We start from the raw sequence: 26,053 nt of genomic DNA on the forward strand, positions 1-26,053 counted from the left end.
TGCATTGCTTTGCAATAGTCTGTGCATTGCTTTGCAATAGTCTCTGTGCATTGCTATGCAATAGTCTCTGTGTATTGCTTTGCAATAGTCTCTGTGCATTGCTTTGCAATAGTCTTTGTGCATTGCTTTGCAATAGTCTTTGTGCATTGCTTTGCAATAGTCTCTGTGCATTGCTTTACATAGTCTCTGTGCATTGCTTTGCAATAGTCTGTGCATTGCTTTGCAATAGTCTGTGCATTGCTTAGCAATAGTCTGAGCATTGCTTTGCAATAGTCTCTCTGCATTGCTTTGCAATAGTCTGTGCATTGCTTTGTAATAGTCTGTGCATTGCTTTGCAATAGTCTCTGTGCATTGCTTTGCAATGGTCTGTGCATTGCTTTGCAATAGTCTCTGTGCATTGCTTTGCAATAGTCTGTGCATTGCTTTGCAATAGTCTCTGTGCATTGCTTTGCAATAGTCTGTGCATTGCTTTGCAATAGACTGTGCATTGCTTTGCAATAGTCTGTGCATTGCTTTGCAATGGTCTGTGCATTGCTTTGCAATAGTCTCTGTGCATTGCTTTGCAATAGTCTTCATATTGCTTTGCAATAGTCTGTGCATTGCTTTGCAATAGTCTCTGTGCATTGCTTTACAATAGTCTGTGCATTGCTTTGCAATAGTCTGTGCATTGCTTTGCAATAGTCTGTGCATTGCTTTGCAATAGTCTCTGTGCATTTTTTGCAATAGTCTTTGCATTGCTTTGCAATAGTCTGTGCATTGCTTTGCAATAGTCTCTGTGCATTGCTTTGCAATAGTCTCTGTGCATTGCTATGCAATAGTCTCTGTACATTGCTTTGCAATAGTCTCTGTGCATTGCTTTGCAATAGTCTCTGTGCATTGCTTTGCAATAGTCTGTGCATTGCTTTGCAATAGTCTCTGTGCATTGCTTGCAATAGTCTCTGTGCATTGCTTTGCAATACTCTGTGCATTGCTTTGCAATAGTCTGTGCATTGCTTTGCAATAGTCTCTGTGCATTGCTTTGCAATGGTCTGTGCATTGCTTTGCAATAGTCTCTGTGCATTGATTTGTAATAGTCTGTGCATTGCTTTGCAATAGTCTCTGTGCATTGCTTTGCAATAGTCTGTGCATTGCTTTGCAATAGACTGTGCATTGCTTTGCAAAAGTCTGTGCATTGCTTTGCAATGGTCTGTGCATTGCTTTGCAATAGTCTGTGCATTGCTTTGCAATAGTCTCTGTGCATTGCTTTGCAATAGTCTATGCATTGCTTTGCAATAGTCTCTGTGCATTGCTTTGCAATAGTCTCTGTGCATTGCTTTGCAATAGTCTCTGTGCATTGCTTTGCAATAGTCTCTGTGCATTGCTTTGCAATAGTCTCTGTGCATTGCTTTGCAATAGTCTGTGCATTGCTTTGCAATAGTCTGTGCATTGCTTTGCAATAGTCTCTGTGCATTGCTTTGCAATAGTCTGTGCATTGCTTTGCAATAGTCTGTGCATTGCTTTGCAATAGTCTCTGTGCATTGCTTTGCAATAGTCTTGTGCATTGCTTTGCAATAGTCTGTGCATTGCTTTGCAATAGTCTGTGCATTTCTTTGCAATAGTCTCTGTGAATTGCTTTGCAATAGTCTGTGCATTGCTTTGCAATAGTCTGTGAATTGCTTTGCAATAGCCTGTGCATTGTTTTGCAATAGTCTCTGTGAACTGCTTTGAAATAGTCTCTGTGCATTGCTTTGCAATAGTCTGTGCATTGCTTTGCAATAGTCTCTGTGCATTGCTATACAATAGTCTCTGTGTTTTGCTTTGCAATAGTCTCTGTGCATTGCTTTGCAATAGTCTCAGTGCATTGCTTTGCAATAGTCTTTGTGCATTGCTTTGCAATAGTCTCTGTGCATTGCTTTACATAGTCTCTGTGCATTGCTTTGCAATAGTCTGTGCATTGCTTTGCAATAGTCTGTGCATTGCTTAGCAATAGTCTGAGCATTGCTTTGCAATAGTCTCTCTGCATTGCTTTGCAATAGTCTCTGTGCATTGCTTTGCAATAGTCTGTGCATTGCTTTGCAATAGTCTCTGTGCATTGCTTGCAATAGTCTCTGTGCATTGCTTTGCAATAGTCTGTGCATTGCTTTGTAATAGTCTGTGCATTGCTTTGCAATAGTCTCTGTGCATTGCTTTGCAATGGTCTGTGCATTGCTTTGCAATAGTCTCTGTGCATTGCTTTGCAATAGTCTGTGCATTGCTTTGCAATAGTCTCTGTGCATTGCTTTGCAATAGTCTCTGTGCATTGCTTTGCAATAGTCTGTGCATTGCTTTGTAATAGTCTGTGCATTGCTTTGCAATAGTCTCTGTGCATTGCTTTGCAATGGTCTGTGCATTGCTTTGCAATAGTCTCTGTGCATTGCTTTGCAATAGTCTCTGTGCATTGCTTTGCAATAGTCTCTGTGCATTGCTTTGCAATAGTCTGTGCATTGCTTTGCAATAGACTGTGCATTGCTTTGCAATAGTCTGTGCATTGCTTTGCAATGGTCTGTGCATTGCTTTACAATAGTCTGTGCATTGCTTTGCAATAGTCTCTGTGCATTGCTTTGCAATAGTCTTCATATTGCTTTGCAATAGTCTGTGCATTGCTTTGCAATAGTCTCTGTGCATTGCTTTACAATAGTCTGTGCATTGCTTTGCAATAGTCTGTGCATTGCTTTGCAATAGTCTGTGCATTGCTTTGCAATAGTCTCTGTGCATTTGTTTGCAATAGTCTTTGCATTGCTTTGCAATAGTCTGTGCATTGCTTTGCAATAGTCTCTGTGCATTGCTTTGCAATAGTCTCTGTGCATTGCTATGCAATAGTCTCTGTACATTGCTTTGCAATAGTCTCTGTGCATTGCTTTGCAATAGTCTCTGTGCATTGCTTTGCAATAGTCTGTGCAATGCTTTGCAATAGTCTATGTGCATTGCTTGCAATAGTCTCTGTGCATTGCTTTGCAATACTCTGTGCATTGCTTTGCAATAGTCTATGCATTGCTTTGCAATAGTCTCTGTGCATTACTTTGCAATGGTCTGTGCATTGGTTTGCAATAGTCTCTGTGCATTGCTTTGCAATAGTCTCTGTGCATTGCTTTGCAATAGTCTCTGTGCATTGCTTTGCAATAGTCTCTGTGCATTGCTATGCAATAGTCTGTGCATTGCTTTGCAATAGTCTCTGTGCATTCCTTTGCAATAGTCTGTGCATTGCTTTGCAATAGTCTCTGCGCATTGCTTTGCAATAGTCTGTGCATTGCTTTGCAATAGTATGTGCATTGCTTTGCAATAGTCTGTGCATTGCTTTGCAATAGTCTCTCTGCATTGCTTTGCAATGGTCTGTGCATTGCTTTGCAATAGTCTCTGTGCATTGCTTTGCAATAGTCTGTGCATTGCTTCGCAATAGTCTCTGTGCATTGCTTTGCAATAGTCTGTATATTTCTTTGCCATAGACTGTGCATTGCTTTGCAATAGTCTGTGCATTGCTTTGCAATAGTCTGTGCATTGCTTTGCAATAGTTCTGTGCATTGCTTTGCAATAGTCTGTGCATTGCTTTGCAATAGTCTCTGTGCATTGCTTTGCAATAGTCTGGTCATTGCTTTGCAATAGTCTGTGCATTGCTTTGCAATAGTCTGTGCATTGCTTTGCAATAGTCTCTGCATTGCTTTGCAATAGTCTGTGCATTGCTTTGCAATAGACTGTGCATTGCTTGCTATAGTCTCTGCGCATTGATTTGCAATAGTCTGTGCATTGCTTTGAAAAAGTCTGTGCATTGTTTTGCAATAATCTGTGCATTGCTTGCAATAGTCTGTGCATTGCTTTGCAATAGTCTCTGTGCATTGCTTTGCAATAGTCTATGCATTGCTTTGCAATAGTCTCTGTGCATTGCTTTGCAATAGTCTCTGTGCATTGCTTTGCAATAGTCTGTGCATTGCTGTGCAATAGTCCGTGTATTGCTTTGCAATAGTCTCTGTGCATTGCTTTGCAATAGACTGTGCATTGCTTTGCAATAGTCTCTGTGCATTGCTTTGCAATAGTCTCTGGCATTGCTTTGCAATAGACTGTGCATTGCTTTGCAATAGTCTCTGTGCATTGCTTTGCAATAGTCTGTGCATTGCTTTGCAATAATATGTGCATTGCTTTGCAATAGTCTGTGCATTGCTTTGCAATGGTCTGTGCATTGCTTTGCAATAGTCTGTGCATTGCTTTGCAAAAGTCTATGCATTGCTTTGCAATAGTCTCTGTGCATTGCTTTGCAATAGTCTCTGTGCATTGCTTTGCAATAGTCTCTGTGCATTGCTTTGCAATGGTCTGTGCATTGCTTTGCAATAGTCTCTGTGCATTGCTTTGCAATAGTCTGTGCATTGCTTTGCAATAATATGTGCATTGCTTTGCAATAGTCTGTGCATTGCTTTGCAATAGTCTCTGTGCATTGCTTTGCAATAGTCTCTGTGCATTGCTTTGCTATAGTCTGTGCATTGCTTTGCAATAGTCTCTGTGCATTGCTTTGCAATAGTCTGTGCATTGCTTTGCAATAGTCTGTGCATTGCTTTGCAATAGTCTCTGTGCATTGCTTTGCAATAGTCTGTGCATTGCTTTGCAATAGTCTGTGCATTGCTTTGCAATAGTCTCTATGCATTGCTATGCAATAGTCTCTGTGCATTGCTTTGCAATAGTCTCTGTGCATTGCTTTGCAATAGTCTGTGCATTGCTTTGCAATAGTCTGTGCATTGCTTTGCAATAGTCTCTGTGCATTGCTTTGCAATAGTCTGTGCATTGCTTTGCAATAGTCTGTGCATTGCTTTGCAATAGTCTCTGTGCATTGCTATGCAATAGTCTCTGTGTATTGCTTTGCAATAGTCTCTGTGCATTGCTTTGCAATAGTCGCAGTGCATTGCTTTGCAATAGTCTTTGTGCATTGCTTTGCAATAGTCTCTGTGCATTGCTTTACATAGTCTCTGTGCATTGCTTTGCAATAGTCTGTGCATTGCTTTGCAATAGTCTGTGCATTGCTTAGCAATAGTCTGAGCATTGCTTTGCAATAGTCTCTCTGCATTGCTTTGCAATAGTCTCTGTGCATTGCTTTGCAATAGTCTGTGCATTGCTTTGCAATAGTCTCTGTGCATTGCTTGCAATAGTCTCTGTGCATTGCTTTGCAATAGTCTGTGCATTGCTTTGTAATAGTCTGTGCATTGCTTTGCAATAGTCTCTGTGCATTGCTTTGCAATGGTCTGTGCATTGCTTTGCAATAGTCTCTGTGCATTGCTTTGCAATAGTCTCTGTGCATTGCTTTGCAATAGTCTGTGCATTGCTTTGCAATAGACTGTGCATTGCTTTGCAATAGTCTGTGCATATTGCTTTGCAATGGTCTGTGCATTGCTTTGCAATAGTCTCTGTGCATTGCTTTGCAATAGTCTTCATATTGCTTTGCAATAGTCTGTGCATTGCTTTGCAATAGTCTCTGTGCATTGCTTTACAATAGTCTGTGCATTGCTTTGCAATAGTCTGTGCATTGCTTTGCAATAGTCTCTGTGCATTTTTTGCAATAGTCTTTGCATTGCTTTGCAATAGTCTGTGCATTGCTTTGCAATAGTCTCTGTGCATTGCTTTGCAATAGTCTCTGTGCATTGCTATGCAATAGTCTCTGTACATTGCTTTGCAATAGTCTCTGTGCATTGCTTTGCAATAGTCTCTGTGCATTGCTTTGCAATAGTCTGTGCATTGCTTTGCAATAGTCTATGTGCATTGCTTTGCAATAGTCTTCGCATTGCTTTGCAATAGTCTTTATATTGCTTTGCAATGGTCTGTGCATTGCTTTGCAATAGTCACTGTGCATTGCTTTGCAATAGTCTGTGCATTGCTTTGCAATAGTCTCTGTGCATTGCTTTGCAATAGTCTGTGCATTTCTTTGCAATAGACTGTGCATTGCTTTGCAATAGTCTGTGCATTGCTTTGCAATAGTCTGTGCATTGCTTTGCCATAGTCTCTGTGCATTGCTTTGCAATAGTCTGTGCATTGCTTTGCACTAGTCTCTGTGCATTGCTTTGCAATAGTCTGTGCATTGCTTTGCAATAGTCTGTGCATTGCTTTGCAATAGTCACTGTGCATTGCTTTGCAATAGTCTGTGCATTGCTTTGCAAAAGTCTGTGCATTGCTTTGCAATAGTCTGTGCATTGTTTTGCAACAGTCTCTGTGCATTGCTTTGCAATAGTCTGTGCATTGCTTTGCACTATTCTCTGTGCATTGCTTTGCAATAGTCTGTGCATTGCTTTGCAATAGTCTGTGCATTGCTTTGCAATAGTCTCTGTGCATTGCTTTGCAATAGTCTCTGTGTATTGCTTTGCAATAGTCTGTGCATTGCTTTGCAATAGTCTGTGCATTGCTTTGCAATAGTCTCTGTGCATTGCTTTTCAATAGTCTGTGCATTTCTTTGCAATAGACTGTGCATTGCTTTGCAGTAGTCTGTGCATTGCTTTGCAATAGTCTGTGCATTGCTTTGCAATAGTCTCTGGGCATTGCTTTGCAATAGTCTTGTGCATTGCTTTGCAATAGTCTGTGCATTGCTTTGCAATAGTCTGTGCATTGCTTTGCAATAGTCTCTGTGCATTGCTTTGCAATAGTCTGTGCATTGCTTTGCAATAGTCTGTGAATTGCTTTGCAATAGCCTGTGCATTGTTTTGCAATAGTCTCTGTGAACTGCTTTGCAATAGTCTCTGTGCATTGCTTTGCAATAGTCTCTGTGCATTGCTTTGCAATAGTCTGTGCATTGCTTTGCAATAGTCTGTGCATTGCTTTGCAATAGTCTCTATGCATTGCTATGCAATAGTCTCTGTGCATTGCTTTGCAATAGTCTCTATGCATTGCTTTGCAATAGTCTGTGCATTGCTTTGCAATAGTCTGTGCATTGCTTTGCAATAGTCTCTGTGCATTGCTTTGCAATAGTCTGTGCATTGCTTTGCAATAGTCTGTGCATTGCTTTGCAATAGTCTCTGTGCATTGCTATGCAATAGTCTCTGTGTATTGCTTTGCAATAGTCTCTGTGCATTGCTTTGCAATAGTCGCAGTGCATTGCTTTGCAATAGTCTTTGTGCATTGCTTTGCAATAGTCTCTGTGCATTGCTTTACATAGTCTCTGTGCATTGCTTTGCAATAGTCTCTGCATTGCTTTGCAATAGTCTGTGCATTGCTTAGCAATAGTCTGAGCATTGCTTTGCAATAGTCTCTCTGCATTGCTTTGCAATAGTCTCTGTGCATTGCTTTGCAATAGTCTGTGCATTGCTTTGCAATAGTCTCTGTGCATTGCTTGCAATAGTCTCTGTGCATTGCTTTGCAATAGTCTGTGCATTGCTTTGTAATAGTCTGTGCATTGCTTTGCAATAGTCTCTGTGCATTGCTTTGCAATGGTCTGTGCATTGCTTTGCAATAGTCTCTGTGCATTGCTTTGCAATAGTCTCTGTGCATTGCTTTGCAATAGTCTGTGCATTGCTTTGCAATAGACTGTGCATTGCTTTGCAATAGTCTGTGCATTGCTTTGCAATGGTCTGTGCATTGCTTTGCAATAGTCTCTGTGCATTGCTTTGCAATAGTCTTCATATTGCTTTGCAATAGTCTGTGCATTGCTTTGCAATAGTCTCTGTGCATTGCTTTACAATAGTCTGTGCATTGCTTTGCAATAGTCTGTGCATTGCTTTGCAATAGTCTCTGTGCATTTTTTGCAATAGTCTTTGCATTGCTTTGCAATAGTCTGTGCATTGCTTTGCAATAGTCTCTGTGCATTGCTTTGCAATAGTCTCTGTGCATTGCTATGCAATAGTCTCTGTACATTGCTTTGCAATAGTCTCTGTGCATTGCTTTGCAATAGTCTCTGTGCATTGCTTTGCAATAGTCTGTGCATTGCTTTGCAATAGTCTATGTGCATTGCTTTGCAATAGTCTTCGCATTGCTTTGCAATAGTCTTTATATTGCTTTGCAATGGTCTGTGCATTGCTTTGCAATAGTCACTGTGCATTGCTTTGCAATAGTCTGTGCATTGCTTTGCAATAGTCTCTGTGCATTGCTTTGCAATAGTCTGTGCATTTCTTTGCAATAGACTGTGCATTGCTTTGCAATAGTCTGTGCATTGCTTTGCAATAGTCTGTGCATTGCTTTGCCATAGTCTCTGTGCATTGCTTTGCAATAGTCTGTGCATTGCTTTGCACTAGTCTCTGTGCATTGCTTTGCAATAGTCTGTGCATTGCTTTGCAATAGTCTGTGCATTGCTTTGCAATAGTCACTGTGCATTGCTTTGCAATAGTCTGTGCATTGCTTTGCAAAAGTCTGTGCATTGCTTTGCAATAGTCTGTGCATTGTTTTGCAACAGTCTCTGTGCATTGCTTTGCAATAGTCTGTGCATTGCTTTGCACTATTCTCTGTGCATTGCTTTGCAATAGTCTGTGCATTGCTTTGCAATAGTCTGTGCATTGCTTTGCAATAGTCTCTGTGCATTGCTTTGCAATAGTCTCTGTGCATTGCTTTGCAATAGTCTGTGCATTGCTTTGCAATAGTCTGTGCATTGCTTTGCAATAGTCTCGGTGCATTGCTTTGCAATAGTCTGTGCATTTCTTTGCAATAGACTGTGCATTGCTTTGCAGTAGTCTGTGCATTGCTTTGCAATAGTCTGTGCATTGCTTTGCAATAGTCTCTGGGCATTGCTTTGCAATAGTCTTGTGCATTGCTTTGCAATAGTCTGTGCATTGCTTTGCAATAGTCTGTGCATTGCTTTGCAATAGTCTCTGTGCATTGCTTTGCAATAGTCTGTGCATTGCTTTGCAATAGTCTGTGAATTGCTTTGCAATAGCCTGTGCATTGTTTTGCAATAGTCTCTGTGAACTGCTTTGCAATAGTCTCTGTGCATTGCTTTGCAATAGTCTGTGCATTGCTTTGCAATAGTCTCTGTGCATTGCTTTGCAATAGTCTCTGTGCATTGCTTTGCTATAGTCTGTGCATTGCTTTGCAATAGTCTCTGTGCATTGCTTTGCAATAGTCTGTGCATTGCTTTGCAATAGTCTGTGCATTGCTTTGCAATAGTCTCTGTGCATTGCTTTGCAATAGTCTGTGCATTGCTTTGCAATAGTCTGTGCATTGCTTTGCAATAGTCTCTATGCATTGCTATGCAATAGTCTCTGTGCATTGCTTTGCAATAGTCTCTGTGCATTGCTTTGCAATAGTCTGTGCATTGCTTTGCAATAGTCTGTGCATTGCTTTGCAATAGTCTCTGTGCATTGCTTTGCAATAGTCTGTGCATTGCTTTGCAATAGTCTGTGCATTGCTTTGCAATAGTCTCTGTGCATTGCTATGCAATAGTCTCTGTGCATTGCTTTACATAGTCTCTGTGCATTGCTTTGCAATAGTCTGTGCATTGCTTTGCAATAGTCTGTGCATTGCTTAGCAATAGTCTGAGCATTGCTTTGCAATAGTCTCTCTGCATTGCTTTGCAATAGTCTCTGTGCATTGCTTTGCAATAGTCTGTGCATTGCTTTGCAATAGTCTCTGTGCATTGCTTGCAATAGTCTCTGTGCATTGCTTTGCAATAGTCTGTGCATTGCTTTGTAATAGTCTGTGCATTGCTTTGCAATAGTCTCTGTGCATTGCTTTGCAATAGTCACAGTGCATTGCTTTGCAATAGTCTTTGTGCATTGCTTTGCAATAGTCTCTGTGCATTGCTTTACATAGTCTCTGTGCATTGCTTTGCAATAGTCTGTGCATTGCTTTGCAATAGTCTGTGCATTGCTTAGCAATAGTCTGAGCATTGCTTTGCAATAGTCTCTCTGCATTGCTTTGCAATAGTCTCTGTGCATTGCTTTGCAATAGTCTGTGCATTGCTTTGCAATAGTCTCTGTGCATTGCTTGCAATAGTCTCTGTGCATTGCTTTGCAATAGTCTGTGCATTGCTTTGTAATAGTCTGTGCATTGCTTTGCAATAGTCTCTGTGCATTGCTTTGCAATGGTCTGTGCATTGCTTTGCAATAGTCTCTGTGCATTGCTTTGCAATAGTCTGTGCATTGCTTTGCAATAGTCTCTGTGCATTGCTTTGCAATAGTCTCTGTGCATTGCTTTGCAATAGTCTGTGCATTGCTTTGCAATAGACTGTGCATTGCTTTGCAATAGTCTGTGCATTGCTTTGCAATGGTCTGTGCATTGCTTTGCAATAGTCTCTGTGCATTGCTTTGCAATAGTCTTCATATTGCTTTGCAATAGTCTGTGCATTGCTTTGCAATAGTCTCTGTGCATTGCTTTACAATAGTCTGTGCTTTGCTTTGCAATAGTCTGTGCATTGCTTTGCAATAGTCTGTGCATTGCTTTGCAATAGTCTCTGTGCATTTTTTGCAATAGTCTTTGCATTGCTTTGCAATAGTCTGTGCATTGCTTTGCAATAGTCTCTGTGCATTGCTTTGCAATAGTCTCTGTGCATTGCTATGCAATAGTCTCTGTACATTGCTTTGCAATAGTCTCTGTGCATTGCTTTGCAATAGTCTGTGCATTGCTTTGCAATAGTCTCTGTGCATTGCTTTGCAATGGTCTGTGCATTGCTTTGCAATAGTCTCTGTGCATTGATTTGTAATAGTCTGTGCATTGCTTTGCAATAGTCTCTGTGCATTGCTTTGCAATAGTCTGTGCATTGCTTTGCAATAGACTGTGCATTGCTTTGCAAAAGTCTGTGCATTGCTTTGCAATGGTCTGTGCATTGCCTTGCAATAGTCTGTGCATTGCTTTGCAATAGTCTGTGCATTGCTTTGCAATAGTCTCTGTGCATTGCTTTGCAATAGTCTATGCATTGCTTTGCAATAGTCTCTGTGCATTGTTTTGCAATAGTCTCTGTGCATTGCTTTGCAATAGTCTCTGTGCATTGCTTTGCAATAGTCTCTGTGCATTGCTTTGCAATAGTCTCTGTGCATTGCTTTGCAATAGTCTGTGCATTGCTTTGCAATAGTCTGTGCATTGCTTTGCAATAGTCTCTGTGCATTGCTTTGCAATAGTCTGTGCATTGCTTTGCAATAGTCTCTGTGCATTGCTTTGCAATAGTCTTGTGCATTGCTTTGCAATAGTCTGTGCATTGCTTTGCAATAGTCTGTGCATTGCTTTGCAATAGTCTCTGTGCATTGCTTTGCAATAGTCTGTGCATTGCTTTGCAATAGTCTGTGAATTGCTTTGCAATAGCCTGTGCATTGTTTTGCAATAGTCTCTGTGAACTGCTTTGCAATAGTCTCTGTGCATTGCTTTGCAAGTCTGTGCATTGCTTTGCAATAGTCTCTGTGCATTGCTATACAATAGTCTCTGTGTATTGCTTTGCAATAGTCTCTGTGCATTGCTTTGCAATAGTCTCAGTGCATTGCTTTGCAATAGTCTTTGTGCATTGCTTTGCAATAGTCTCTGTGCATTGCTTTACATAGTCTCTGTGCATTGCTTTGCAATAGTCTGTGCATTGCTTTGCAATAGTCTGTGCATTGCTTAGCAATAGTCTGAGCATTGCTTTGCAATAGTCTCTCTGCATTGCTTTGCAATAGTCTCTGTGCATTGCTTTGCAATAGTCTGTGCATTGCTTTGCAATAGTCTCTGTGCATTGCTTGCAATAGTCTCTGTGCATTGCTTTGCAATAGTCTGTGCATTGCTTTGTAATAGTCTGTGCATTGCTTTGCAATAGTCTCTGTGCATTGCTTTGCAATGGTCTGTGCATTGCTTTGCAATAGTCTCTGTGCATTGCTTTGCAATAGTCTGTGCATTGCTTTGCAATAGTCTCTGTGCATTGCTTTGCAATAGTCTCTGTGCATTGCTTTGCAATAGTCTGTGCATTGCTTTGTAATAGTCTGTGCATTGCTTTGCAATAGTCTCTGTGCATTGCTTTGCAATGGTCTGTGCATTGCTTTGCAATAGTCTCTGTGCATTGCTCTGCAATAGTCTGTGCATTGCTTTGCAATAGTCTCTGTGCATTGCTTTGCAATAGTCTCTGTGCATTGCTTTGCAATAGTCTGTGCATTGCTTTGCAATAGACTGTGCATTGCTTTGCAATAGTCTGTGCATTGCTTTGCAATGGTCTGTGCATTGCTTTACAATAGTCTGTGCATTGCTTTGCAATAGTCTCTGTGCATTGCTTTGCAATAGTCTTCATATTGCTTTGCAATAGTCTGTGCATTGCTTTGCAATAGTCTCTGTGCATTGCTTTACAATAGTCTGTGCATTGCTTTGCAATAGTCTGTGCATTGCTTTGCAATAGTCTGTGCATTGCTTTGCAATAGTCTCTGTGCATTTGTTTGCAATAGTCTTTGCATTGCTTTGCAATAGTCTGTGCATTGCTTTGCAATAGTCTCTGTGCATTGCTTTGCAATAGTCTCTGTGCATTGCTATGCAATAGTCTCTGTACATTGCTTTGCAATAGTCTCTGTGCATTGCTTTGCAATAGTCTCTGTGCATTGCTTTGCAATAGTCTGTGCAATGCTTTGCAATAGTCTATGTGCATTGCTTGCAATAGTCTCTGTGCATTGCTTTGCAATACTCTGTGCATTGCTTTGCAATAGTCTATGCATTGCTTTGCAATAGTCTCTGTGCATTGCTTTGCAATAGTCTGTGCATTGCTTTGCAAAAGTCTATGCATTGCTTTGCAATAGTCTCTGTGCATTGCTTTGCAATAGTCTCTGTGCATTGCTTTGCAATAGTCTCTGTGCATTGCTTTGCAATGGTCTGTGCATTGCTTTGCAATAGTCTCTGTGCATTGCTTTGCAATAGTCTGTGCATTGCTTTGCAATAATATGTGCATTGCTTTGCAATAGTCTGTGCATTGCTTTGCAATAGTCTCTCTGCATTGCTTTGCAATGGTCTGTGCATTGCTTTGCAATAGTCTCTGTGCATTGCTTTGCAATAGTCTGTGCATTGCTTCGCAATAGTCTCTGTGCATTGCTTTGCAATAGTCTGTGCATTTCTTTGCCATAGACTGTGCATTGCTTTGCAATAGTCTGTGCATTGCTTTGCAATAGGCTGTGCATTGCTTTGCAATAGGCTGTGCATTGCTTTGCAATAGTCTCTGTGCATTGCTTTGCAATAGTCTGTGCATTGCTTTGCAATAGTCTGTGAATTGCTTTGCAATAGTCTGTGCATTGTTTTGCAATAGTCTCTCTGAACTGCTTTGCAATAGTCTCTGTGCATTGCTTTGCAATAGTCTGTGCATAGCTTTGCAATAGTCTCTGTCTATTGCTTTGCAATAGTCTCTGTGCATTGCTTTGCAATAGTCTCTGTGCATTGCTTTGCTATAGTCTGTGCATTGCTTTGCAATAGTCTCTGTGCATTGCTTTGCAATAGTCTGTGCATTGCTTTGCAATAGTTCTGTGCATTGCTTTGCAATAGTCTGTGCATTGCTTTGCAATAGTCTCTGTGCATTGCTTAGCAATAGTCTGGTCATTGCTTTGCAATAGTCTGTGCATTGCTTTGCAATAGTCTGTGCATTGCTTTGCAATAGTCTCTGCATTGCTTTGCAATAGTCTGTGCATTGCTTTGTAATAGACTCTGTGCATTGCTTGCTATAGTCTCTGCGCATTGATTTGCAATAGTCTGTGCATTGCTTTGAAAAAGTCTGTGCATTGTTTTGCAATAATCTGTGCATTGCTTGCAATAGTCTGTGCATTGCTTTGCAATAGTCTCTGTGCATTGCTTTGCAATAGTCTGTGCATTGCTTTGCAATAGTCTATGTGCATTGCTTTGCAATAGTCTTCGCATTGCTTTGCAATAGTCTTTATATTGCTTTGCAATGGTCTGTGCATTGCTTTGCAATAGTCACTGTGCATTGCTTTGCAATAGTCTGTGCATTGCTTTGCAATAGTCTCTGTGCATTGCTTTGCAATAGTCTGTGCATTTCTTTGCAATAGACTGTGCATTGCTTTGCAATAGTCTGTGCATTGCTTTGCAATAGTCTGTGCATTGCTTTGCCATAGTCTCTGTGCATTGCTTTGCAATAGTCTGTGCATTGCTTTGCACTAGTCTCTGTGCATTGCTTTGCAATAGTCTGTGCATTGCTTTGCAATAGTCTGTGCATTGCTTTGCAATAGTCACTGTGCATTGCTTTGCAATAGTCTGTGCATTGCTTTGCAAAAGTCTGTGCATTGCTTTGCAATAGTCTGTGCATTGTTTTGCAACAGTCTCTGTGCATTGCTTTGCAATAGTCTGTGCATTGCTTTGCACTATTCTCTGTGCATTGCTTTGCAATAGTCTGTGCATTGCTTTGCAATAGTCTGTGCATTGCTTTGCAATAGTCTCTGTGCATTGCTTTGCAATAGTCTCTGTGCATTGCTTTGCAATAGTCTGTGCATTGCTTTGCAATAGTCTGTGCATTGCTTTGCAATAGTCTCTGTGCATTGCTTTGCAATAGTCTGTGCATTTCTTTGCAATAGACTGTGCATTGCTTTGCAGTAGTCTGTGCATTGCTTTGCAATAGTCTGTGCATTGCTTTGCAATAGTCTCTGGGCATTGCTTTGCAATAGTCTTGTGCATTGCTTTGCAATAGTCTGTGCATTGCTTTGCAATAGTCTGTGCATTGCTTTGCAATAGTCTCTGTGCATTGCTTTGCAATAGTCTGTGCATTGCTTTGCAATAGTCTGTGAATTGCTTTGCAATAGCCTGTGCATTGTTTTGCAATAGTCTCTGTGAACTGCTTTGCAATAGTCTCTGTGCATTGCTTTGCAATAGTCTCTGTGCATTGCTTTGCAATAGTCTGTGCATTGCTTTGCAATAGTCTGTGCATTGCTTTGCAATAGTCTCTATGCATTGCTATGCAATAGTCTCTGTGCATTGCTTTGCAATAGTCTCTGTGCATTGCTTTGCAATAGTCTCTGTGCATTGCTTTGCAATAGTCTGTGCATTGCTTTGCAATAGTCTGTGCATTGCTTTGCAATAGTCTCTGTGCATTGCTATGCAATAGTCTCTGTGTATTGCTTTGCAATAGTCTCTGTGCATTGCTTTGCAATAGTCGCAGTGCATTGCTTTGCAATAGTCTTTGTGCATTGCTTTGCAATAGTCTCTGTGCATTGCTTTACATAGTCTCTGTGCATTGCTTTGCAATAGTCTGTGCATTGCTTTGCAATAGTCTGTGCATTGCTTAGCAATAGTCTGAGCATTGCTTTGCAATAGTCTCTCTGCATTGCTTTGCAATAGTCTCTGTGCATTGCTTTGCAATAGTCTGTGCATTGCTTTGCAATAGTCTCTGTGCATTGCTTGCAATAGTCTCTGTGCATTGCTTTGCAATAGTCTGTGCATTGCTTTGTAATAGTCTGTGCATTGCTTTGCAATAGTCTCTGTGCATTGCTTTGCAATGGTCTGTGCATTGCTTTGCAATAGTCTCTGTGCATTGCTTTGCAATAGTCTCTGTGCATTGCTTTGCAATAGTCTGTGCATTGCTTTGCAATAGACTGTGCATTGCTTTGCAATAGTCTGTGCATTGCTTTGCAATGGTCTGTGCATTGCTTTGCAATAGTCTCTGTGCATTGCTTTGCAATAGTCTTCATATTGCTTTGCAATAGTCTGTGCATTGCTTTGCAATAGTCTCTGTGCATTGCTTTACAATAGTCTGTGCATTGCTTTGCAATAGTCTGTGCATTGCTTTGCAATAGTCTCTGTGCATTTTTTGCAATAGTCTTTGCATTGCTTTGCAATAGTCTGTGCATTGCTTTGCAATAGTCTCTGTGCATTGCTTTGCAATAGTCTCTGTGCATTGCTATGCAATAGTCTCTGTACATTGCTTTGCAATAGTCTCTGTGCATTGCTTTGCAATAGTCTCTGTGCATTGCTTTGCAATAGTCTGTGCATTGCTTTGCAATAGTCTATGTGCATTGCTTTGCAATAGTCTTCGCATTGCTTTGCAATAGTCTTTATATTGCTTTGCAATGGTCTGTGCATTGCTTTGCAATAGTCACTGTGCATTGCTTTGCAATAGTCTGTGCATTGCTTTGCAATAGTCTCTGTGCATTGCTTTGCAATAGTCTGTGCATTTCTTTGCAATAGACTGTGCATTGCTTTGCAATAGTCTGTGCATTGCTTTGCAATAGTCTGTGCATTGCTTTGCCATAGTCTCTGTGCATTGCTTTGCAATAGTCTGTGCATTGCTTTGCACTAGTCTCTGTGCATTGCTTTGCAATAGTCTGTGCATTGCTTTGCAATAGTCTGTGCATTGCTTTGCAATAGTCACTGTGCATTGTTTTGCAACAGTCTCTGTGCATTGCTTTGCAATAGTCTGTGCATTGCTTTGCACTATTCTCTGTGCATTGCTTTGCAATAGTCTGTGCATTGCTTTGCAATAGTCTGTGCATTGCTTTGCAATAGTCTCTGTGCATTGCTTTGCAATAGTCTCTGTGCATTGCTTTGCAATAGTCTGTGCATTGCTTTGCAATAGTCTGTGCATTGCTTTGCAATAGTCTCGGTGCATTGCTTTGCAATAGTCTGTGCATTTCTTTGCAATAGACTGTGCATTGCTTTGCAGTAGTCTGTGCATTGCTTTGCAATAGTCTGTGCATTGCTTTGCAATAGTCTCTGGGCATTGCTTTGCAATAGTCTTGTGCATTGCTTTGCAATAGTCTGTGCATTGCTTTGCAATAGTCTGTGCATTGCTTTGCAATAGTCTCTGTGCATTGCTTTGCAATAGTCTGTGCATTGCTTTGCAATAGTCTGTGAATTGCTTTGCAATAGCCTGTGCATTGTTTTGCAATAGTCTCTGTGAACTGCTTTGCAATAGTCTCTGTGCATTGCTTTGCAATAGTCTGTGCATTGCTTTGCAATAGTCTCTGTGCATTGCTTTGCAATAGTCTCTGTGCATTGCTTTGCTATAGTCTGTGCATTGCTTTGCAATAGTCTCTGTGCATTGCTTTGCAATAGTCTGTGCATTGCTTTGCAATAGTCTGTGCATTGCTTTGCAATAGTCTCTGTGCATTGCTTTGCAATAGTCTGTGCATTGCTTTGCAATAGTCTGTGCATTGCTTTGCAATAGTCTCTATGCATTGCTATGCAATAGTCTCTGTGCATTGCTTTGCAATAGTCTCTGTGCATTGCTTTGCCATAGTCTGTGCATTGCTTTGCAATAGTCTGTGCATTGCTTTGCAATAGTCTCTGTGCATTGCTTTGCAATAGTCTGTGCATTGCTTTGCAATAGTCTGTGCATTGCTTTGCAATAGTCTCTGTGCATTGCTATGCAATAGTCTCTGTGCATTGCTTTACATAGTCTCTGTGCATTGCTTTGCAATAGTCTGTGCATTGCTTTGCAATAGTCTGTGCATTGCTTAGCAATAGTCTGAGCATTGCTTTGCAATAGTCTCTCTGCATTGCTTTGCAATAGTCTCTGTGCATTGCTTTGCAATAGTCTGTGCATTGCTTTGCAATAGTCTCTGTGCATTGCTTGCAATAGTCTCTGTGCATTGCTTTGCAATAGTCTGTGCATTGCTTTGTAATAGTCTGTGCATTGCTTTGCAATAGTCTCTGTGCATTGCTTTGCAATAGTCACAGTGCATTGCTTTGCAATAGTCTTTGTGCATTGCTTTGCAATAGTCTCTGTGCATTGCTTTACATAGTCTCTGTGCATTGCTTTGCAATAGTCTGTGCATTGCTTTGCAATAGTCTGTGCATTGCTTAGCAATAGTCTGAGCATTGCTTTGCAATAGTCTCTCTGCATTGCTTTGCAATAGTCTCTGTGCATTGCTTTGCAATAGTCTGTGCATTGCTTTGCAATAGTCTCTGTGCATTGCTTGCAATAGTCTCTGTGCATTGCTTTGCAATAGTCTGTGCATTGCTTTGTAATAGTCTGTGCATTGCTTTGCAATAGTCTCTGTGCATTGCTTTGCAATGGTCTGTGCATTGCTTTGCAATAGTCTCTGTGCATTGCTTTGCAATAGTCTGTGCATTGCTTTGCAATAGTCTCTGTGCATTGCTTTGCAATAGTCTCTGTGCATTGCTTTGCAATAGTCTGTGCATTGCTTTGCAATAGACTGTGCATTGCTTTGCAATAGTCTGTGCATTGCTTTGCAATGGTCTGTGCATTGCTTTGCAATAGTCTCTGTGCATTGCTTTGCAATAGTCTTCATATTGCTTTGCAATAGTCTGTGCATTGCTTTGCAATAGTCTCTGTGCATTGCTTTACAATAGTCTGTGCTTTGCTTTGCAATAGTCTGTGCATTGCTTTGCAATAGTCTGTGCATTGCTTTGCAATAGTCTCTGTGCATTTTTTGCAATAGTCTTTGCATTGCTTTGCAATAGTCTGTGCATTGCTTTGCAATAGTCTCTGTGCATTGCTTTGCAATAGTCTCTGTGCATTGCTATGCAATAGTCTGTACATTGCTTTGCAATAGTCTCTGTGCATTGCTTTGCAATAGTCTGTGCATTGCTTTGCAATAGTCTCTGTGCATTGCTTTGCAATGGTCTGTGCATTGCTTTGCAATAGTCTCTGTGCATTGATTTGTAATAGTCTGTGCATTGCTTTGCAATAGTCTCTGTGCATTGCTTTGCAATAGTCTGTGCATTGCTTTGCAATAGACTGTGCATTGCTTTGCAAAAGTCTGTGCATTGCTTTGCAATGGTCTGTGCATTGCCTTGCAATAGTCTGTGCATTGCTTTGCAATAGTCTGTGCATTGCTTTGCAATAGTCTCTGTGCATTGCTTTGCAATAGTCTATGCATTGCTTTGCAATAGTCTCTGTGCATTGTTTTGCAATAGTCTCTGTGCATTGCTTTGCAATAGTCTCTGTGCATTGCTTTGCAATAGTCTCTGTGCATTGCTTTGCAATAGTCTCTGTGCATTGCTTTGCAATAGTCTGTGCATTGCTTTGCAATAGTCTGTGCATTGCTTTGCAATAGTCTCTGTGCATTGCTTTGCAATAGTCTGTGCATTGCTTTGCAATAGTCTGTGCATTGCTTTGCAATAGTCTCTGTGCATTGCTTTGCAATAGTCTTGTGCATTGCTTTGCAATAGTCTGTGCATTGCTTTGCAATAGTCTGTGCATTGCTTTGCAATAGTCTCTGTGCATTGCTTTGCAATAGTCTGTGCATTGCTTTGCAATAGTCTGTGAATTGCTTTGCAATAGCCTGTGCATTGTTTTGCAATAGTCTCTGTGAACTGCTTTGCAATAGTCTCTTTGCATTGCTTTGCAAGTCTGTGCATTGCTTTGCAATAGTCTCTGTGCATTGCTATACAATAGTCTCTGTGTATTGCTTTGCAATAGTCTCTGTGCATTGCTTTGCAATAGTCTCAGTGCATTGCTTTGCAATAGTCTTTGTGCATTGCTTTGCAATAGTCTCTGTGCATTGCTTTACATAGTCTCTGTGCATTGCTTTGCAATAGTCTGTGCATTGCTTTGCAATAGTCTGTGCATTGCTTAGCAATAGTCTGAGCATTGCTTTGCAATAGTCTCTCTGCATTGCTTTGCAATAGTCTCTGTGCATTGCTTTGCAATAGTCTGTGCATTGCTTTGCAATAGTCTCTGTGCATTGCTTGCAATAGTCTCTGTGCATTGCTTTGCAATAGTCTGTGCATTGCTTTGTAATAGTCTGTGCATTGCTTTGCAATAGTCTCTGTGCATTGCTTTGCAATGGTCTGTGCATTGCTTTGCAATAGTCTCTGTGCATTGCTTTGCAATAGTCTGTGCATTGCTTTGCAATAGTCTCTGTGCATTGCTTTGCAATAGTCTCTGTGCATTGCTTTGCAATAGTCTGTGCATTGCTTTGTAATAGTCTGTGCATTGCTTTGCAATAGTCTCTGTGCATTGCTTTGCAATGGTCTGTGCATTGCTTTGCAATAGTCTCTGTGCATTGCTTTGCAATAGTCTGTGCATTGCTTTGCAATAGTCTCTGTGCATTGCTTTGCAATAGTCTCTGTGCATTGCTTTGCAATAGACTGTGCATTGCTTTGCAATAGTCTGTGCATTGCTTTGCAATGGTCTGTGCATTGCTTTACAATAGTCTGTGCATTGCTTTGCAATAGTCTCTGTGCATTGCTTTGCAATAGTCTTCATATTGCTTTGCAATAGTCTGTGCATTGCTTTGCAATAGTCTCTGTGCATTGCTTTACAATAGTCTGTGCATTGCTTTGCAATAGTCTGTGCATTGCTTTGCAATAGTCTGTGCATTGCTTTGCAATAGTCTCTGTGCATTTGTTTGCAATAGTCTTTGCATTGCTTTGCAATAGTCTGTGCATTGCTTTGCAATAGTCTCTGTGCATTGCTTTGCAATAGTCTCTGTGCATTGCTATGCAATAGTCTCTGTACATTGCTTTGCAATAGTCTCTGTGCATTGCTTTGCAATAGTCTCTGTGCATTGCTTTGCAATAGTCTGTGCAATGCTTTGCAATAGTCTATGTGCATTGCTTGCAATAGTCTCTGTGCATTGCTTTGCAATACTCTGTGCATTGCTTTGCAATAGTCTATGCATTGCTTTGCAATAGTCTCTGTGCATTGCTTTGCAATAGTCTGTGCATTGCTTTGCAAAAGTCTATGCATTGCTTTGCAATAGTCTCTGTGCATTGCTTTGCAATAGTCTCTGTGCATTGCTTTGCAATAGTCTCTGTGCATTGCTTTGCAATGGTCTGTGCATTGCTTTGCAATAGTCTCTGTGCATTGCTTTGCAATAGTCTGTGCATTGCTTTGCAATAATATGTGCATTGCTTTGCAATAGTCTGTGCATTGCTTTGCAATAGTCTCTCTGCATTGCTTTGCAATGGTCTGTGCATTGCTTTGCAATAGTCTCTGTGCATTGCTTTGCAATAGTCTGTGCATTGCTTCGCAATAGTCTCTGTGCATTGCTTTGCAATAGTCTGTGCATTTCTTTGCCATAGACTGTGCATTGCTTTGCAATAGTCTGTGCATTGCTTTGCAATAGGCTGTGCATTGCTTTGCAATAGGCTGTGCATTGCTTTGCAATAGTCTCTGTGCATTGCTTTGCAATAGTCTGTGCATTGCTTTGCAATAGTCTGTGAATTGCTTTGCAATAGTCTGTGCATTGTTTTGCAATAGTCTCTCTGAACTGCTTTGCAATAGTCTCTGTGCATTGCTTTGCAATAGTCTGTGCATAGCTTTGCAATAGTCTCTGTCTATTGCTTTGCAATAGTCTCTGTGCATTGCTTTGCAATAGTCTCTGTGCATTGCTTTGCTATAGTCTGTGCATTGCTTTGCAATAGTCTCTGTGCATTGCTTTGCAATAGTCTGTGCATTGCTTTGCAATAGTTCTGTGCATTGCTTTGCAATAGTCTGTGCATTGCTTTGCAATAGTCTCTGTGCATTGCTTAGCAATAGTCTGGTCATTGCTTTGCAATAGTCTGTGCATTGCTTTGCAATAGTCTGTGCATTGCTTTGCAATAGTCTCTGCATTGCTTTGCAATAGTCTGTGCATTGCTTTGTAATAGACTCTGTGCATTGCTTGCTATAGTCTCTGCGCATTGATTTGCAATAGTCTGTGCATTGCTTTGAAAAAGTCTGTGCATTGTTTTGCAATAATCTGTGCATTGCTTGCAATAGTCTGTGCATTGCTTTGCAATAGTCTCTGTGCATTGCTTTGCAATAGTCTATGCATTGCTTTGCAATAGTCTCTGTGCATTGGTTTGCAATAGTCTCTGTGCATTGCTTTGCAATAGTCTGTGCATTGCTGTGCAATAGTCTGTGTATTGCTTTGCAATAGTCTCTGTGCATTGCTTTGCAATAGTCTGTGCATTGCTTTGCAATAGTCTCTGTGCATTGCTTTGCAATAGTCTCTGGCATTGGTTTGCAATAGTCTGTGCATTGCTTTGCAATAGTCCGTGTATTGCTTTGCAATAGTCTCTGTGCATTGCTTTGCAATAGTCTTCGCATTGCTTTGCAATAGTCTGTGCATTGCTTTGCAATAGTCTCTGTGCATTGCTTTGCAATAGTCTGTGCATTGCTTTGCAATAGTCTGTGCATTGCTTTGCAATAGTCTCTGTGCATTGTTTTGCAATAGTCTGTACATTGTTTTGCAATAGTCTGTGTATTGCTTTGCAATAGTCTGTGCATTGCTTTGCAATAGTCTCTGTGCATTGCTTTGCTATAGTCTGTGCATTGCTTTGCAATAGTCTCTGTGCATTGCTTTGCAATAGTCTGTCCATTGCTTTGCAATAGTTCTGTGCATTGCTTTGCAATAGTCTGTGCATTGCTTTGCAATAGTCTCTGTGCATTGCTTAGCAATAGTCTGGTCATTGCTTTGCAATAGTCTGTGCATTGCTTTGCAATAGTCTGTGCATTGCTTTGCAATAGTCTCTGCATTGCTTTGCAATAGTCTGTGCATTGCTTTGTAATAGACTCTGTGCATTGCTTGCTATAGTCTCTGCGCATTGATTTGCAATAGTCTGTGCATTGCTTTGAAAAAGTCTGTGCATTGTTTTGCAATAATCTGTGCATTGCTTGCAATAGTCTGTGCATAGCTTTGCAATAGTCTCTGTCTATTGCTTTGCAATAGTCTCTGTGCATTGCTTTGCAATAGTCTCTGTGCATTGCTTTGCTATAGTCTGTGCATTGCTTTGCAATAGTCTCTGTGCATTGCTTTGCAATAGTCTGTCCATTGCTTTGCAATAGTTCTGTGCATTGCTTTGCAATAGTCTGTGCATTGCTTTGCAATAGTCTCTGTGCATTGCTTAGCAATAGTCTGGTCATTGCTTTGCAATAGTCTGTGCATTGCTTTGCAATAGTCTGTGCATTGCTTTGCAATAGTCTCTGCATTGCTTTGCAATAGTCTGTGCATTGCTTTGTAATAGACTCTGTGCATTGCTTGCTATAGTCTCTGCGCATTGATTTGCAATAGTCTGTGCATTGCTTTGAAAAAGTCTGTGCATTGTTTTGCAATAATCTGTGCATTGCTTGCAATAGTCTGTGCATTGCTTTGCAATAGTCTCTGTGCATTGCTTTGCAATAGTCTATGCATTGCTTTGCAATAGTCTCTGTGCATTGGTTTGCAATAGTCTCTGTGCATTGCTTTGCAATAGTCTGTGCATTGCTGTGCAATAGTCTGTGTATTGCTTTGCAATAGTCTCTGTGCATTGCTTTGCAATAGTCTGTGCATTGCTTTGCAATAGTCTCTGTGCATTGCTTTGCAATAGTCTCTGGCATTGGTTTGCAATAGTCTGTGCATTGCTTTGCAATAGTCCGTGTATTGCTTTGCAATAGTCTCTGTGCATTGCTTTGCAATAGTCTTCGCATTGCTTTGCAATAGTCTGTGCATTGCTTTGCAATAGTCTCTGTGCATTGCTTTGCAATAGTCTGTGCATTGCTTTGCAATAGTCTGTGCATTGCTTTGCAATAGTCTCTGTGCATTGTTTTGCAATAGTCTGTACATTGTTTTGCAATAGTCTGTGTATTGCTTTGCAATAGTCTGTGCATTGCTTTGCAATAGTCTCTGTGCATTGCTTTGCAATAGTCTCTGTGCATTGCTATGCAATAGTCTCTGTACATTGCTTTGCAATAGTCTCTGTGCATTGCTTTGCAATAGTCTCTGTGCATTGCTTTGCAATAGTCTGTGCATTGTTTTGCAATAGTCTATGTGCATTGCTTTGCAATAGTCTTCGCATTGCTTTGCAATAGTCTTTATATTGCTTTGCAATGGTCTGTGCATTGCTTTGCAATAGTCACTGTGCATTGCTTTGCAATAGTCTGTGCATTGCTTTGCAATAGTCTCTGTGCATTGCTTTGCAATAGTCTGTGCATTTCTTTGCAATAGACTGTGCATTGCTTTGCAATAGTCTGTGCATTGCTTTGCAATAGTCTGTGCATTGCTTTGCCATAGTCTCTGTGCATTGCTTTGCAATAGTCTGTGCATTGCTTTGCACTAGTCTCTGTGCATTGCTTTGCAATAGTCTGTGCATTGCTTTGCAATAGTCTGTGCATTGCTTTGCAATAGTCACTGTGCATTGCTTTGCAATAGTCTGTGCATTGCTTTGCAAAAGTCTGTGCATTGCTTTGCAATAGTCTGTGCATTGTTTTGCAACAGTCTCTGTGCATTGCTTTGCAATAGTCTGTGCATTGCTTTGCACTATTCTCTGTGCATTGCTTTGCAATAGTCTGTGCATTGCTTTGCAATAGTCTGTGCATTGCTTTGCAATAGTCTCTGTGCATTGCTTTGCAATAGTCTCTGTGCATTGCTTTGCAATAGTCTGTGCATTGCTTTGCAATAGTCTGTGCATTGCTTTGCAATAGTCTCGGTGCATTGCTTTGCAATAGTCTGTGCATTTCTTTGCAATAGACTGTGCATTGCTTTGCAGTAGTCTGTGCATTGCTTTGCAATAGTCTGTGCATTGCTTTGCAATAGTCTCTGGGCATTGCTTTGCAATAGTCTTGTGCATTGCTTTGCAATAGTCTGTGCATTGCTTTGCAATAGTCTGTGCATTGCTTTGCAATAGTCTCTGTGCATTGCTTTGCAATAGTCTGTGCATTGCTTTGCAATAGTCTGTGAATTGCTTTGCAATAGCCTGTGCATTGTTTTGCAATAGTCTCTGTGAACTGCTTTGCAATAGTCTCTGTGCATTGCTTTGCAATAGTCTGTGCATTGCTTTGCAATAGTCTCTGTGCATTGCTTTGCAATAGTCTCTGTGCATTGCTTTGCTATAGTCTGTGCATTGCTTTGCAATAGTCTCTGTGCATTGCTTTGCAATAGTCTGTGCATTGCTTTGCAATAGTCTGTGCATTGCTTTGCAATAGTCTCTGTGCATTGCTTTGCAATAGTCTGTGCATTGCTTTGCAATAGTCTGTGCATTGCTTTGCAATAGTCTCTATGCATTGCTATGCAATAGTCTCTGTGCATTGCTTTGCAATAGTCTCTGTGCATTGCTTTGCAATAGTCTGTGCATTGCTTTGCAATAGTCTGTGCATTGCTTTGCAATAGTCTCTGTGCATTGCTTTGCAATAGTCTGTGCATTGCTTTGCAATAGTCTGTGCATTGCTTTGCAATAGTCTCTGTGCATTGCTATGCAATAGTCTCTGTGCATTGCTTTACATAGTCTCTGTGCATTGCTTTGCAATAGTCTGTGCATTGCTTTGCAATAGTCTGTGCATTGCTTAGCAATAGTCTGAGCATTGCTTTGCAATAGTCTCTCTGCATTGCTTTGCAATAGTCTCTGTGCATTGCTTTGCAATAGTCTGTGCATTGCTTTGCAATAGTCTCTGTGCATTGCTTGCAATAGTCTCTGTGCATTGCTTTGCAATAGTCTGTGCATTGCTTTGTAATAGTCTGTGCATTGCTTTGCAATAGTCTCTGTGCATTGCTTTGCAATAGTCACAGTGCATTGCTTTGCAATAGTCTTTGTGCATTGCTTTGCAATAGTCTCTGTGCATTGCTTTACATAGTCTCTGTGCATTGCTTTGCAATAGTCTGTGCATTGCTTTGCAATAGTCTGTGCATTGCTTAGCAATAGTCTGAGCATTGCTTTGCAATAGTCTCTCTGCATTGCTTTGCAATAGTCTCTGTGCATTGCTTTGCAATAGTCTGTGCATTGCTTTGCAATAGTCTCTGTGCATTGCTTGCAATAGTCTCTGTGCATTGCTTTGCAATAGTCTGTGCATTGCTTTGTAATAGTCTGTGCATTGCTTTGCAATAGTCTCTGTGCATTGCTTTGCAATGGTCTGTGCATTGCTTTGCAATAGTCTCTGTGCATTGCTTTGCAATAGTCTGTGCATTGCTTTGCAATAGTCTCTGTGCATTGCTTTGCAATAGTCTCTGTGCATTGATTTGCAATAGTCTGTGCATTGCTTTGCAATAGACTGTGCATTGCTTTGCAATAGTCTGTGCATTGCTTTGCAATGGTCTGTGCATTGCTTTGCAATAGTCTCTGTGCATTGCTTTGCAATAGTCTTCATATTGCTTTGCAATAGTCTGTGCATTGCTTTGCAATAGTCTCTGTGCATTGCTTTACAATAGTCTGTGCTTTGCTTTGCAATAGTCTGTGCATTGCTTTGCAATAGTCTGTGCATTGCTTTGCAATAGTCTCTGTGCATTTTTTGCAATAGTCTTTGCATTGCTTTGCAATAGTCTGTGCATTGCTTTGCAATAGTCTCTGT

The sequence above is a fragment of the Lissotriton helveticus genome, assembly GCF_964261635.1.
Source record: "Lissotriton helveticus chromosome 1_1 unlocalized genomic scaffold, aLisHel1.1 SUPER_1_unloc_44, whole genome shotgun sequence".
In the NCBI taxonomy this organism is placed as follows: domain Eukaryota; kingdom Metazoa; phylum Chordata; class Amphibia; order Caudata; family Salamandridae; genus Lissotriton; species Lissotriton helveticus.